Below are 14,905 nucleotides of genomic sequence, written 5' to 3'. Positions count from 1 at the left end.
ATTTCAAACAAATGTAAGAAATTACTAAAGGGTATAACCTCAGGAAGAAGAAAATTCCATCCAAATGGAAGGAATGTGAATATAAGGGAAAATGGTGAGCTAACAGATGCACTGACTTTTGACTTTTATAAGAACCGTTGATTTTTTAGAACGATAAGAATAATCAATTTTGGTAGCTTAAAAACAAAATACAGGGGTACCTTGGTGGTACAGTCTGTTAAGCATGTGACTTTTGGTTTTCGGCTCCGGTCGTGATACCAGGGTCATGAGGTTGACCCCTGCTCAGCGCTGAGTCTGCTTGGGAGTCTCTCTCCCTCTGTTCCTCCCATTCCTTGTGTTCGTGCTCTCAAATAAATAAATAATAATTTTAATTTATTTTATTTTATTATTATTATTTTTTAATGCAAGGACTTTTACCAGGCAGAAACATGTGCTTACTTATATGGTATTGATTAGACTTAACCTTAGATTATTGGGTGCAGTCTCCAAACGAGGGGGCTTTCCCAGCACAAAACAACTCCTGGATAAAATGCTTGGTAATACATTTTGCATTTATAGGAAATAATAAAAATATCACTGCCCGCAGTAAACATAAAAATCGTATTCATAATATAAAATTTAGTTTAATTGGATTTATTAAATAATTCATGAATTGGGCAGCATCCCATTTAGCAAGTATAAGGGAGCTTTGAGGAGCTATACAAAATGGAAGGCTTCAGGATGCCTGGACAGCTCAATCAGTTAAGCATACAATTCTTTTTTTTTTAAATTCTATCTATCTATCTATTTATTTATTTATTTATAAATAAATAAATAAGACAGAGATCACAAGCAGGCAGAGAAGCAGGCAGAGAGAGAGAGTGGAGGAAGCAGGCTATCTGCCGAGCAGAGAGCCCGATGCGGGGCTCGATCCCAGGACCCTGAGATCATGACCTGAGCTGAAGGTAGAGGCTTTAACCCACTGAGCCACCCAGGCACCCCTAAGCATATAATTCTTGATTTCAGCTTAGCTCTTGATTTCAGGGCTGTCCCCCTGCCCCTCGCATTGTCCCCACGCTGGGCATGGAGCCTACTTACAAAAGGGGACTGGGGAGCAAAATGGAAGTTTTCTATATAGGAAGGAGGGTGGGGCAAGAGTTAGAAGTGAAAGGATTGTTCCAGTCAAGGTCTCTTTCCCTTAGGGGGAACTTCTAGGGGTTCTTAGCATGCAGATTCTAGAATCTTTCTTGGGGGGATGGAGAGGGCCCATATGACAAATTACTTCACTGGTCCTCATCTGAAAATTTCTGACTGACTAGTCGTGACTACATTTCTGTGGGAGGAGGCTGAGACTGCAGTTAGATTAAGTATTAAGTCCAAGTTTGGGCACTTGGCCAAGTGATGCCATTTTGGGCCTTTGGTTTTCTTTTTAACGGCTCCTTTCTTTTGATCAGTCTCAGCTTAACTGAGATGTGATCAAATTTTAAGGCATTAGTTCTGCTCTCAGCACTGGAACGTTCTTACAGTTTTTGTTTTCCCTTTGTGTGATATCCAGACTTCTTTTTTTCTTCTTCTTCTTCTTTTTTTTTTTTTTTTTTTAAGATTTTATTTATTTATTTGACAGACAGAGATCACAAGTAGGCAGAGAAGCAGGCAGAGAGAGAGAGAGGGGGAAGCAGGCTTCCTGCGGAGCAGAGAGCCCGATGCGGGGCTCGATCCCAGGACCCTGAGATCATGATCCGAGCCGAAGGCAGCAGCCCAAACCACTGAGCCACCCAGGCGCCCCTTTTCTTCTTCTTTTTAATCTTTGTGATATTCACAGGTCACAGCTTCAGATTCACATTGCTTTGTGTTTCAGTCTTTTTTTCTTTTTTTAAAAATTTATTCATTTGCGGGATGCCTGGGTGACTCAGTTGGTTAAGCAGCTGCCTTCGGCTCAGGTCATGATCCCAGCGTCCTGGGATCGAGTCCCACATCGGGCTCCTTGCTCAGCAGGAGCCTGCTTCTCCCTCTGCCTCTGCCTGCTATTCTGTCTGCCTGTGCTTGCTCTCTCCCCCCTTCTCTCTCTGATTAAAAAAAAAAAAATTTATTCATTTGGGAGGAGCAAGAGAAATAAGGTCCCTGCTGAGCAGGGAGCCTGATGTGGGGCTTGATCTCAGAGTTCTGAGATCAAAACCTGAGCCAAAGGCAAACAATTGGGCACCTGGGTGGCTCAGTTGGTTAAGCGACTGCCTTTGGCTCAGGTCATGATCCTAGAGTCCCAGGATCAAGTCCTGCATTGGGCTCCCAGCTCCGTGGGGTCTGCTTCTCCCTCTGACCTTCTCCCCTCTCGTGCTGTCTCTCACTCACTCTCTCAAATAAATAAATAAAATCTTAAAAAAAAAAAAAAAAGGCAAATGGTTAACTGAACCTGAACCCAGGTGCCCATTACATTTCAGTCTTAAGTGAGAGCATTTGTTTGGTGGTTAGCAGCTATGAACATCCCTTCAGAGCTTTTGAAAGGGCACCTTGGGTGGCTCAGTCGTTAAGCATCTGCCTTGGGCTCAGGTCATAATGCTGGAGTCCTGGGATCGAGCTCTGCATCAGGCCCCCTGCTCCACAGGAAGCCTGCTTCTCCCTGTCTCACTGTCCCTGTGAAATAAATAAATAGCTTTTTAGAGAATACAGTGCACACAGTAGATTGTTGTGATTACTCTAAGTAGAATAATTGTCAATATTTGAAGTGCATCTTAGAGCTATGGTCCCCATAGACCTAAACCAATCAAAAATAAGTCAAAGAAAGAACTTTATGGAAGGAGTCACCTTTCAAGGCAACTGTCTTGTTCTGTGGTGTTTTGTAATTGACTTTCAGCTTCTTCAAAAGTGTTAATCCAGGCCCAGCAGCAGGTCGTACTGGCTACAGCATAGACGACACCTTGCTCAGCTAAAAGATGTATCAAGAGCTATTCTGTTATCGAGGATAACTTTGGCTAGAGGGTTTGCTATTGCTTTAGCAACAGATAATACAATTAAAGTATGAAGGGTGTTTTTTTTTTTTTTCAGATTTTATTTATTTATTTGACAGAGAGAGAGAGAGGAGGAAGCAGACTCCCTGCTGAGCAGAGAGCCCGATGTGGGACTCGATCCCAGGACCCTGAGATCATGACCTGAGCCGAAGGCAGTGGCTTAACCCACTGAGCCACCCAGGCGCCCTGAAGGGTTTTTTTTTTTTTAAGATTTTATTTATTTATTTATTAGAGAGAGAGTGTGAGCACGAGCAAGGGTGAGGAGGTAGAGGAAGAAGCAGACTCCCCGTTGAGCCAGGAGCCAGATGTCGGACTCAATCCCAGAACCCTGAGATCATGACCTGAGCCAAAGGCAGAGGCTTAACCAACTGAGCCACGCAGGCACCCCCTGGGTGTTGTGTCCCCACAGCTGCTTTCTGGTTTTGCAGCGGTGTCAGTAGTCAGGAGCACTTGGTAAGGTACTTTCCAGCAGGGCTTTACAGCTGCGTGTTTCTGTTTTGTTTTGATTATTTATTTTATAATCTTTCCAAAATACTGGTCACCAGGCTCCAGACTGTGACCAACAGGATCCTTCAATAAGGTGAGGGAAAGTTCCTTTAATCTGTTGATGATTGGCTTTAGTATAAGACATTGAAGACTTCACAGGAACTGGTCATACTAGCACGAGACAACCAGGAATCAGCAGAAAGTCGTATGCCGATAACCCCAGTGTCCCAGCGACTGTCTCTGGAGGGAGTTTGAGCAGAGCCCGTGGCAGCACCTTAGGCCAAGGGAGTCCAGCAGTTTTCTCAAGCTTAGAGCCTTTGAGAATTTCATTAGTTCTTTCAACCTTGCCTGATGATTGAGGGTGACAGGGACTGTGATAAATTCCAAGATGCTTGTAAGGCCTTTATCAAGGCTTGAGTGATTTGCCTGGTGAAGTAGGTGCCTCAAAGGAATGTATAGCCCAAGCGGGAAACATGTTTTCTAAAGGTTTTGTTCGTTTTCCCCTGCTGCAAGACTAATGCCCTCACATTGGCAAACTTCAGTCTGTCTCCAGAAAACACACACACAATAATAAGAGTATATTGATGACTCGTAGTATGTGGCAATGAAGTCCAGCGGCAGGTGTTCAGAGTCATTGGAAGGAGGAGGCTTGAAGCCTCTGGAAACAAAGTTTTTCTAGGATTATGGAAAATCTCCAGGTTAGACATTGATGGTAAACTGTTTCTGCAGTCTTAGAGAAGTCTCCACACCATAATGTCTATTTATAATTTGAGTCTTAAAGATAACATGGTGGGTGAAGAAATGTAAAAACGAAAGAAAAGATTTGCCAGAAAGTGGAAAAGAACCCAGTGGCCCATCTTGGGTTTCTCATAGCCTTAATTACTCCATCTTAATTTCTCTGATGTAGGAGTAGGCTGTGGGCCATGTTTAAGGACATCATGACAGCAGAAGTCTGGCACTGAAGGGCCATTTTTGCAGAAGCAGAATAAACTTTATCCACATGTGCCCACAGTCTTACAGTAGAAAGGCGGCTTAAAATTACTTAATTTAACAGTGCTTACCATGTACTTGACATATCAAATAAACCTAATTAGTTTAACAAATTTTTCTTTGATATTCCAGGTCAAAAAGACTTTTTTTCAAACTTAATTTGGGGGATTCCTGGCTGGCTCAGTCAGTGGAGCTTGTGATTCTTGATCTCCGGATCATAAATTCAAGTCCCATGTTGGATGTAGAGATTCTTAAAAATAAAATCTTTTTTAAAAACTTTAATTTTGGGGGGCGCCTGGGTGGCTCAGTGGGTTAAGCCACTGCCTTCGGCTCAGGTCATGATCTCAGGGTGCTGGGATCGAGTCCCGCATCGGGCTCTCTGCTCAGCAGGGAGCCTGCTTCCTTCCCTCTCTCTCTGCCTACTTGTAATATCTCTCTGTCAAATAAATAAATAAAATCTTAAAAAAAAAAAAAAAAAAACTTTAATTTTGGGAAGTTTGTCAAAAATATGAAAACTTTTGGGGCACCTGGGTGGCTCAGTCAGTTAAGCGTCTGCCTTGGGCTCAGGTCATGATCCCGGAGTCCCAGGACTGAGTCCCACATAGGGCTCTCTGGAAGCCTGTTTCTCCCTTTATCTCTGCTCTTCCTGCTTACCCTACTACCATGCACACACAGTCTCAGCTCACTCTCTCAAATAAACAAAATCTTAAATATATATATATATAGAAACATTCGAAAAGGAAAAGAAAACCCTATTTCTTTAAAAGATTTTTTATTTATTTGAGAGAGAAGGAAAACCCTATTTTTGAAAGGTTTTTTATTTTTTATTTTTTTAGTTAGAGCAAACACGCAGGGGAGGGGCAGAGAGAGAGAGAGTCCCTAGCAGGTTCCCGCCGAGCAGAGCCCAACAGCTCCATCCCACCAACCCAAGACTGTGACCTGAGCCAAAAGCAAGAATTGGACGTTCAACAGACTGAGTCCCCCAGGTGCCCCTCAAAAATAGGTTTTAAAGCACTTGCCTAAACAGAAACATAGATCATTATGAAACTTTAAAAGGTAAAGAAATTTTCACAATTTTACCAATGTCAGACCAGAGAGAAAACCAAATTCTAATTTTGCACCGTTACTTTTGATATTAAAACTCATTTAAAAAAAATGTATTTTAATCTTAACGAGCTGGACCACACATTCCTTTTCAAAGATTCCTCTGCCACAAAACTTCTAGAACTTTTTTTTCTTCATTATGATTTTGTCCTGTGTTTTTCTTCTTTAGACAACCAGCCTCATTTTAGGACCAAAAAAAAAAAAAGTGTATTTCTCCTTCACTGAAAGCATATCCTACTTCCTGGTATATGGAAAGGTTTTCCTTATTATTAGTTTTAGTTACACATATTAATTAGAATTCTTAACCTTTAGAAGCCTTAATTCTTAACTGTGAACTGTTTATAAGCATTCTTTAAATTTATAATTTAATATATTTCAGAATTTTCAAAAGCATATCTTTAAAATCTTTCCAGTGTAGCATTATCATATCTAAGTATCTTTTAGTCTCTCTGTAATAAGCCAGAAGTAGATAAACCTTGATTAATGTTGCTGTATTTTGTCTTACTTGGAATGATTCAGATATTTACTGAGTTTAGGTTTAACTCATTTAATCTAATTCAGTAAAACTTTGAAAGTTTAAGATTAACTCCCCCCCAATAAATGGGGAAAACTATTTAAATTGACCTAATATTACTGAAAAGTTCAATTATAAATTTTTATCTTGCATACATCTATTTAATTTGTCTTTATAATTATGTATAGATTATCTACAAAAATTTCATTAAACATTAGACAAAGCCAGCCATTATCCTAAGCTATTATTTTTTTCTTGACACAATAAGAGATATCAGGGACCTACACAGAGTAAGTTTCCTAATTAATGTGGATGATTCTAATGACCTGTCTGTCCACACAGCCTTTCCCCCTTCTGTTTTTTTTCTTGATAAGAATTACCTCCATTAAGGGGAGCCGGGGTGGCTCAGTCCATTAAGCATCTGCTTTTGGTTCAGGTCATGATCCCGAGGTCCTGGAAGCAAGCCCCGCATTGGGTTCCCTGTTCAGCAGGGAGCCTGCTTCTCCCCCACACCCACCCCATGCCCCATGTTCGCTCGTCTTGCTCATGCTTCCTGTCGGTATCTTTTCTCACTTTCTCTCTCAAATAAGAATTACCTCCATTAAATTTGTATTTTATTTTATTTTTAAAGATTTTATTTATTTGACAGAGAAAGACACAGTGAGAGAGGGAACACAAGCAGGGGGAATGGAAGAGGGAGAAGCAGGCTTCCCGTGGAGCAGGAGCCTGATGTGGGACTTGATCCCAGAACCCTGGGATCAAGACAGTTGAGCCAGGGGCGCCTGGGTGGCTCAGTGGGTTAAAGCCTCTGCTTTTGGCTCAGGTCATGATCTCAGGGTCCTGGGATCGAGCCCCGCATCGGGCTCTCTGCTCGGTGGGGAGCCTGCTTCCTCCTCTCTCTCTGCCTGCCTCTCTGCCTACTTGTGATCTCTCTCTGTCGAATAAATAAAATCTTTAAAAAAAAAAAAAAAAGACAGTTGAGCCACCCAGGCACCCCTAAATTTGTATTTTAAAGAGTGGACTAGATACGAGTTTCTAGAGAAGACCAGATTTAGCACTGAACATTTTTATGTTTTTATTTTGTTTTGTTTTTAAGTAATCTCTATACCCAGTGTGGGGCTTGAATTTATAACCCCAGCATCAAGAATTGCTTTACCCGGGGCATCTGGGTGGCTCAGTGGGTTAAAGCCTCTGCCTTCAGCTCAGGTCATGATCCCAGGGTCCTGGGATTGAGCCCCGCATCGGGCTCTCTGCTCAGTGGGGAGCCTGCTTCCTCCTCTCTCTCTCTCTCTGCCTGCCTCTCTGCCTACTTGTGATCTCTTTCTGTCAAATAAATAAATTAAAAATCTTAAAAAAAAAAAAAAAAGAATTGCTTTACCAAAGGAGCCAACCAAGTGCAGATATTTACATTTTAAAGATTTTATTTATTTGACAGACAGAAATCACAAGCTGGCAGAGAGGTAGGCAGAGAGAGGGGAGGGGAGAAGCAGGCTCCCCGCTGAGCAGAGAGCCCCATTCGGGGCTCAGTCCCAAGACCCTGGGATCATGACCTGAGCCAAAAGCAGAGCCTTTAAGCCACTGAGCCACCAGGTGCGCCAGATACTTACATTTTAAAGACACAGGAGAAAAATACAAGAACTTCTGTTTCCCCACACCAGAATTTTTACGTTTGTAAGCCTTTTGAGATAAATAGGGGAGGCTTGGGACTTTGGTCTTTGAATTGTTCTTGGAATGACATCTCTGATCCTGTAAAGACTACATTCTTAGAATAAAGACAGCTCTTTCTAATTCCTCAAAAGAATTGGATTGGCGATTGAAGGACACCAAAGGACTGACCTCCCCATCCCATTTAGGGAAATGTCTTCTTTCCCTCTGGGTAAGCTTAGGGGATAAGGCCTTTAAAAAAAAAAAAATTCCAATAAATTAAAAAAAAAAAGAAAAAGAAAAAAAAAGGGACGCCTGAGCGGCTCAGTGGGTTAAGCCTCTGCCTTCAGATCAGGTCATGATCTCAGGGTCCTGGGATCAAGTCCCGCATCAGGCTCTCTGCTCGGAAGCAGGGAGCCTGCTTTCCCCTCTGCCTCTCTGCCTACTTGTCATCCCTCTCTCTCTCTCTGTCAAATAAATTAAAAAATAATAATAATAATAAAATAAAAAAATAAAAAAATAAAAAATTCCACTCAGGGATGCCTGGGTGGCTCAGTAGGTTAAGCATCTGCCTTGGACTCAGGTCATGATGATAATCCCAGGGTCCTGGGATTGAGTTCTGTATTAGGTCCTTACTTACCAGGGAGCCTGCTTTCTCCCTCTGCCTGCCACTCCCCAGCTTGTACTCACTCACCCGTGTTTTCTCTCTCTCTCTGACAAATAAATAAAATAAATAAAATTTAAAGGGAAAAAAAAAAAAAGCTTTTCCATATCAGCTTCCAATTTGGCCACATTTCTGATTATAGAGTTACTAAATCCTTTCAAATATCTCATCAGGTGTCAGCTTGGAAAAGAGTAAATATTTCTGGTAACCTTATGGACCCAAATGCCTCTACAATGGGAGAGTAAAAGACATTATCTTAGGAAGATCTAGAGTCACTCCCAAAGATAGCCAAAGAAAGAACACTCAGTCTCATGTCCCAGACAGGCAGAAAGCTAAGCCATGTTCTTAGGAGGTAACAAGAAAGACAAAGGATCATTTTCCACCGGGTCTGGATTTGGAAACAGAAGGACAAGATTAAGTTTTATTTCCCCTCTTTCAGTTGGTCTCAGGAGATAATCTCTTTATTTAAAAAAAAACTCTTGAGGGTCCTCCTGAGTTTTAAGAAAATCTTCACCTATGGCTTTCAGTTCAGCCTTAGCGCAAGGACTAAGAGACTCACCAGTAGCCCCAAGTGGTCTTATTTCCAAAGGTCTCAATCTCTTCAGGAGAATGGAAAGGCAGTTCAAACAGAAGCTCACTAAGAGGAGTAACCAAAGGACAGACGGGAACAGTAGGATTTACATCAGTCTTACAGTCTTGGTTTAGATACCTTTTTGCCATGAATCTTGAATCATGAATCTTATTAAATGAGACTATTTTGGAATTTTGAAATCTTTCGGAGGCGGCTTCTTACCAATTAAACTTTCAAGTGCAAAGGTTCTTAAATGGATGGATGATCTTGTCTAATTCAACCTTCCTCATAACAGTCATAGTAATTCCATGTTGTTTTAGTGAAAAAAAAAAAAAAATTAAGCCTCCTAGGTAGCAGCTGTAACTTTGGGACTATAGTGCTTAGACGTAAAATAAGCAGGTGTGCTGTAAGGCAGCACACTCAGCTCTGTAGAGAGAAAGGACCCCATCTGTTTTAACTAGACCTTTTCCCCAAACTGATACCTAAGAGGGACTTGCGTGGGGTTGAGATTCACAGGTTGCTTTACAGTGTACCTCATTGCGTGCAAGTTTTTGTGAGGTTGGTGGGTGAACTACCGTCAGTCTAACCTATTCTTTGACCAGCTTATACGAACACTGGGAGTCTTTGAGTTAGATGGCAAGTGCTCTAACAGCTCCTGAATGCTTTGACCAGTGCCCACCAATTCTTGGGGCTTTCCATTTTCTGAAATCCCCACTAGCTAACCTTTATTTACGTAAAACAAGTCACTGTGGAATAGCCACAGCCAAGAGAATTCTTTGTGTACTAACAGCAATTCCCAGTGTGAACTAAGCCAGCCTATGGACTGGAACTAGGGAAGGATTCCAAGGTGGAAGTGTGGGCTGAATCAGGGGTTAAGGACTGGTACTCCCTTAGAACCTCATTGGTCTAGCCTGACCCGCTAACACTTTACTAGAAATTCATATTGGCAGCTGGATACAAAAAGAACAGAGCTAAAACTGAAAGGGACTTACCAAGGGTCCCCAGATACGGTGAGAAAGACCGTGAACTCTGAAGGGTTTGTGGGGCTCCACACCTGTTTTTTTTGTTGTCCCCAGATGCTGCCAGAAGTTCGCTTTTGATCCTGACAACACCAAATCTGTTAAACAGAATTCAGCCGCGTAAATTTGAAGGTCTGATGGACTTAAATAAATAATTGAATTGAGGGGAGCTTTGAGGAGCTTTACAAAATGGAAGGCTTTTATGGGAAGAAGAGTGGGGCACTCTTCTTCCAAGAAATTTTTAGCAAATGAAATGGACTGTCCCAGGCAAGGTCTCTTTCTCTTTGTGGGAAGAACCTGGGTTTTTGTTGGTTTGTTTTTCCCTTAAGATTTTATTTATTTGATAGAGAGCACAGTAGAGGAAAAGGGAGAAGCATGCTCCCCAGTGAGCAGAGTCCCATTTCAGGGTCTGATCCCAGGACCTTGGATCATGACTTAAGCCAAAGGCAGAGGCATAATGGACTGAGCCACCCAGGTGGCCTGGAGCATGGGTTATGATGCAGACTACCCTTCCTTCATTTGGCGTATGGAAAGGGCCCATGTAGTACTCACTGGCACTGATTTGAAAACTTCTGGCTAATTAGTTAACACCACATTTCTGAGGGAAGTTGAAACTGCAGTTAGATTAGGTATTAAGTCCTCGGTTGGGGACTCGGCCTAAGTGATGCCATTTTGGGCCCCTGGTTTTCTTTTTAACAATACAGGTACATGAGCCAAAACCAGAGTGGGAAGCAGAAGCAAACATGAAAACCAAGGTACACCCATTACTTTGGGTCTCCTGCAGGAAGGAACCCTGAACCTGAGATTTCTGTTTTAAGATTTTATTTTTATTTATTTATTTGACAAAGATTACAAGTAGCAGAGAGGCAGGCAGAGAGAGAGGAGGAAGCAGGCTCTCCACCGAGCAGAGAGCCTGATGCAGGACTCGATCCCAGGACCCTGAGTTCACGACCCAAGCCAAAAGCAGAGGCCCCAACCCACTGAGCCACCAAGGCGCCCCTGAGATTTCTGTTTTATGCTGGGATCCCTGCAGTAGGCCTCTGAAAGGAAGCTTCCCCAAGTTAAGCTTTCTGGATTACTCTAGATTAGGATCAACCGGATACGAATTCACAGTGAAAAATCATCAAACATACAAGTAAATGCAGTGAAAGTGATAAAATTCAGCACCCATTCATAAATGTTCAGCAGATAAGTGAAATGGGCATCCCTAGCATTTGGGCAACTGAACTATACATAGGACAGATAATGGCTCACGTCCCAGACTGACCAGTAATTCATGGTGCACATAGGGACCAGATCTGAATAACACTGCAAAAAAAGGCTTAGAAAATTGAACTAATGTTGGAATCACAGTCCACTGAATGCTTGTCGGAATTTGTGACCTGGACACAACTAGTTTGATCCAACTAGGTTGAGCCTGCTGAAACAAGAATATCAGATACTCTCCAGAGAGTTTAAATAGGAACCATATCATATAATATTGAAAATGTCCCCAATAACTTGGCATACAAGAGAACGTGGAAAAATCCTAACTGCTTATGAAGACTGTCAGCAGATGCCATAGATATTGGAATTATGTGACAAGAACTTCAAAGGAGCTATTATTAAAACATTCTAAGAAGCATGAATTCTCCTGAAATGAATGGAAAGATAGTAACTCCTAACAAAAAAGTACAAGATATAAAGAGAACCAGATTGAAATTTTAGAGCCGAGAAATGTAGTAACAAATAAAACTTCACTGGATGAATTCTATAGGAGACTAAGGATAAGGAGGTAGCCAGTTTCAAAGATAGTTCTTTGGAGACAATCCAGTCTAAACAAAAGAGATTAGACAAGCTCACTAATTTCAATAAAGATTACAGAAATTCACTAAGTCCCAGGAATTTGTGAGGCAATACCAAAAGTTCTAACATTTATGGGTCATAGGAGAAGGAAGAGTGTGTTGCAGAAAAAAATCTTTAAAGAAAACAATAGCCAGAACATTCCCATATTTGATGAAACCCACAGATTGAAAAAGCTTAGCAGGGATACCTGGGTGGCACAGTCGGTTAAGTGTCAAGACTCTCAGTTTCGGTTCATGATCTCAGGGTCGTGGGGTTGTGCCCTGTGTTAGGCCTAGCATAAAGTCTACTTGAGACTCCCTCTCCCTCACTTCCCTGGTGCTCATTCATTCTCTCTCTCAAATAAATCTTTTTTTTAAAAAGGCTCCACAAATGCTAAGCCATAGATAAACACAAAGAAACCCCTACCCAGACAGGTCATGATCAAACTGCTGAAAAGTAAAGATGAAGCACACTTTCGTGAGCAGCCAGAGAAAAATGACACATTACTTAAAAGGGAACATTGTGATTCATTAGAGATTTCTCATCAAAACTAAGGAGGCTAGAAGAAAGTGAAATATATTTCTAAAGTGTTGAAAGAAAAAAAATGGATCCAGAATTCTGTATCTAGTGAAAATATCTGTCAGAAATGGTAGGTGAGGTCATTATTCTTGGGTGAAAGAAAACTTAGAGCAATCACTGACAGCAGACCTGCTCTAACGTAACTGCTAAGAAAGCTCTGAAGACAGAAATCTGGAAGGTTAGGAATGAAGAAACAGCAACAGCACGACCTGGGCAAGTATAATGAACTGTTCTCCTTCTATTGAATTCTTTAAACTGTGTTTGGTTGACAAGAAAAGATGGCATTGTCTTGTGGCTTTCAGTGTATGCAGATGTAACATACAAGACAACTACGGGGGCGCCTGGGTGGCTCAGGTGGTTAAGCATCTGCCTTCAGCTCAGGTCATGATCCCAGGGTCCTGGGATGAACCCCTCACTGGGCTCCTTGTTCCGAGGGGAGCATGCTTCTCTCTCTGCCTGTCACCCCTCCCCCGGCTTGTGCTCGTACCCTCTGGCAAATAAATAAAAAATCTTGACAAGATATTTCTAAGTAGACAGGGTATCTATATTATAACTGCTTAGAGCAATTACTAAATATTAGGAGATTTAGTCAAATATGATTAATTAAAATGGACTTCTGAAAAATCTTCAGATAACCCAGAAGAATACAGAAGACTTCTTGTTTTTAAGTAAGCTCTGTGCCCAACGTGGGGCTTGAACTCACAACCCTGAAAGTCGAGAGTGCTAGGCATCCCCAGAAGACTTTTTAAAAAACAGAAAGCAAATAATAGGTAGATCAGGTGATACCAATATTTATATTAAGACATGAATTTAACCAATTCAAAGATTTTATAAAATTATAAACCCATATTCCTCATGAATATAAACACAGAGATCCCTAGCAAAATACGAGCTAAGCAGACCAAATCCAACAATATATAAAAGGCATTATACATGATTATCAAGTAGGATTTTATGCCAGGAATGCAAGATTGGCTCAATACCTGAAAATCAATTAGTGTTATAGATATTTATAGAATAAGAATGAAGAATATATGGTCATCTCAATAGACACCCCCCAAAATTTGACAAATTGAGTACCCTTTAATGATAAAAATGCTCATCAAACAAATAGAAGGGAGCGCTTCAGCCTAATAAAGCCCCTCTGCAAAAGCCTGTAACCAAAGGCATATGTTATCGTGGAAGACTGAAAGTTTTCTTCCTAGGGTCATAAACCCAACAATGCTGTGGACATCTGCTCTCGTGACTTCTGTTTAACATTGTATTCAGGCAGTTAGGCAAGAGAATGAAATAAAAGGCATCCAGATTGGAAAGGATGAGATGACATGATTACATATATAGAAGAAAATGTTAAAGAATCCACTGTAGTAGAGGTAGTTAACGAATTCATCAAGGTGGCAGGATAGATTACCATCTGTCGATTCTTGGTATATGGTACATAGGTGTTTTAATTTCTGTACTTTTCTTTATGCTCAAAATGTTTCATAACTTAAAAGTGAAAAGAAACTGGCACAGTATTCCACAGTCTCTGGTAAGGCTGGCTGCAGAATGCCATGTGGGCATCTGTGAAAGGGATTCTGGAGCTCTGTCCTGACCCACCCCCTCAGCCCTTAGGGACACCAGATGGGAATGTGGATTCAGTAAACCTCTCCAGAAGATTCTGATATGTAAGCAGGTTTAGGAGCCAGCATGCTCATTTTACAGATGCCTAACACGGAGTCCTGTAGGACTGCCACTTCTCTTATTCTCCGTGTGGACATCTGTTGATATACTCTTTGGTTGTATTAGCTCTTATTGGGAAGATTGGTAAGGAGACCACATTGGAGAACCAATTTTCAGCATGTTATAGAAGAGCTGAAGGAACTAAAATTATTTGGCCTCAAAGAAAGAACTGTAGCAATTGTCAAATACTGCAGTTAGGGCATGGATATATAGTTAGGGTTAAGCTTAGTTTCTTAGCTTCATTCACTGGGTGGAATCAGCTTTGGATCTAAGTAAGAAAGGGATAAGTAATTGAATGGTTTGCTGTTTGGAAGTTGTGGGTGCCTTATTCCTGGAAATAGAGGCTGTTAGGAATGTTAGGGAATTCCTGCATAGGCTGGAAAGTTGGCATACATAAATGGAAGATCCTTTTTAGTGCTAAGGGCTTTTTTCCCCTTTTGTGACTATTTTTTATGTTGCTTCCATACAAGTATTTCAGTTTTCTGATTTTTCTACAATGAACATAGAATTCTTAAGGAAAGATTTTTTTTCTCTTCTCTTTTTTCTTTTTTCTTTTTTCCCTTAGAAACAAATAATTCTTATTTGTCCCTGCACTCCCAGTTGTGTTTTGAAGATCTTTCCTTTCAGATTCAGAAGGGAATCCTTCTCCATCCTTGTATTCCTGCTTAAGTCTCATTTTACCAAGTCTGAGGATATCGGTGGAATTATATTTACTTCTTGTTGATATGAACAATTTTATTGGGGCATGTGGCCGGCTTAGTCAGTGGAGCACGCAACTCGTGATCTCGGGGTTGTGAATTCGAG

The 14,905-nt window shown here is 41.2% G+C and overlaps 1 protein-coding gene across 6 annotated transcripts in view; it reads left to right on the top strand.

Moving 5' to 3' along the window:
- The window catches only part of ATF1 (activating transcription factor 1), a 90,065-nt gene that overhangs the window by 60,776 nt on the left and 14,384 nt on the right, over positions 1 to 14,905 (top strand). The window contains exon 3 of one of the 6 annotated variants that reach the window (XM_045072890.1): positions 10,034 to 10,108. The exons of the other annotated variants lie outside the window; for them this stretch is intronic. The gene's annotated coding sequence lies outside the window, so the exon portion shown is untranslated. The remainder of the gene's footprint in view (positions 1 to 10,033; positions 10,109 to 14,905) is intronic. 6 annotated transcript variants of the gene reach the window in all.

This window comes from Mustela putorius, unplaced genomic scaffold, assembly GCF_011764305.1.
Source record: "Mustela putorius furo isolate JIRA1106 unplaced genomic scaffold, ASM1176430v1.1 tig00537227_pilon_pilon_pilon, whole genome shotgun sequence".
Taxonomy (NCBI): domain Eukaryota; kingdom Metazoa; phylum Chordata; class Mammalia; order Carnivora; family Mustelidae; genus Mustela; species Mustela putorius.
The sequence above is the reverse complement of the archived record's forward strand: the minus strand, read 5'-3'. Positions and strand labels throughout refer to the sequence as shown.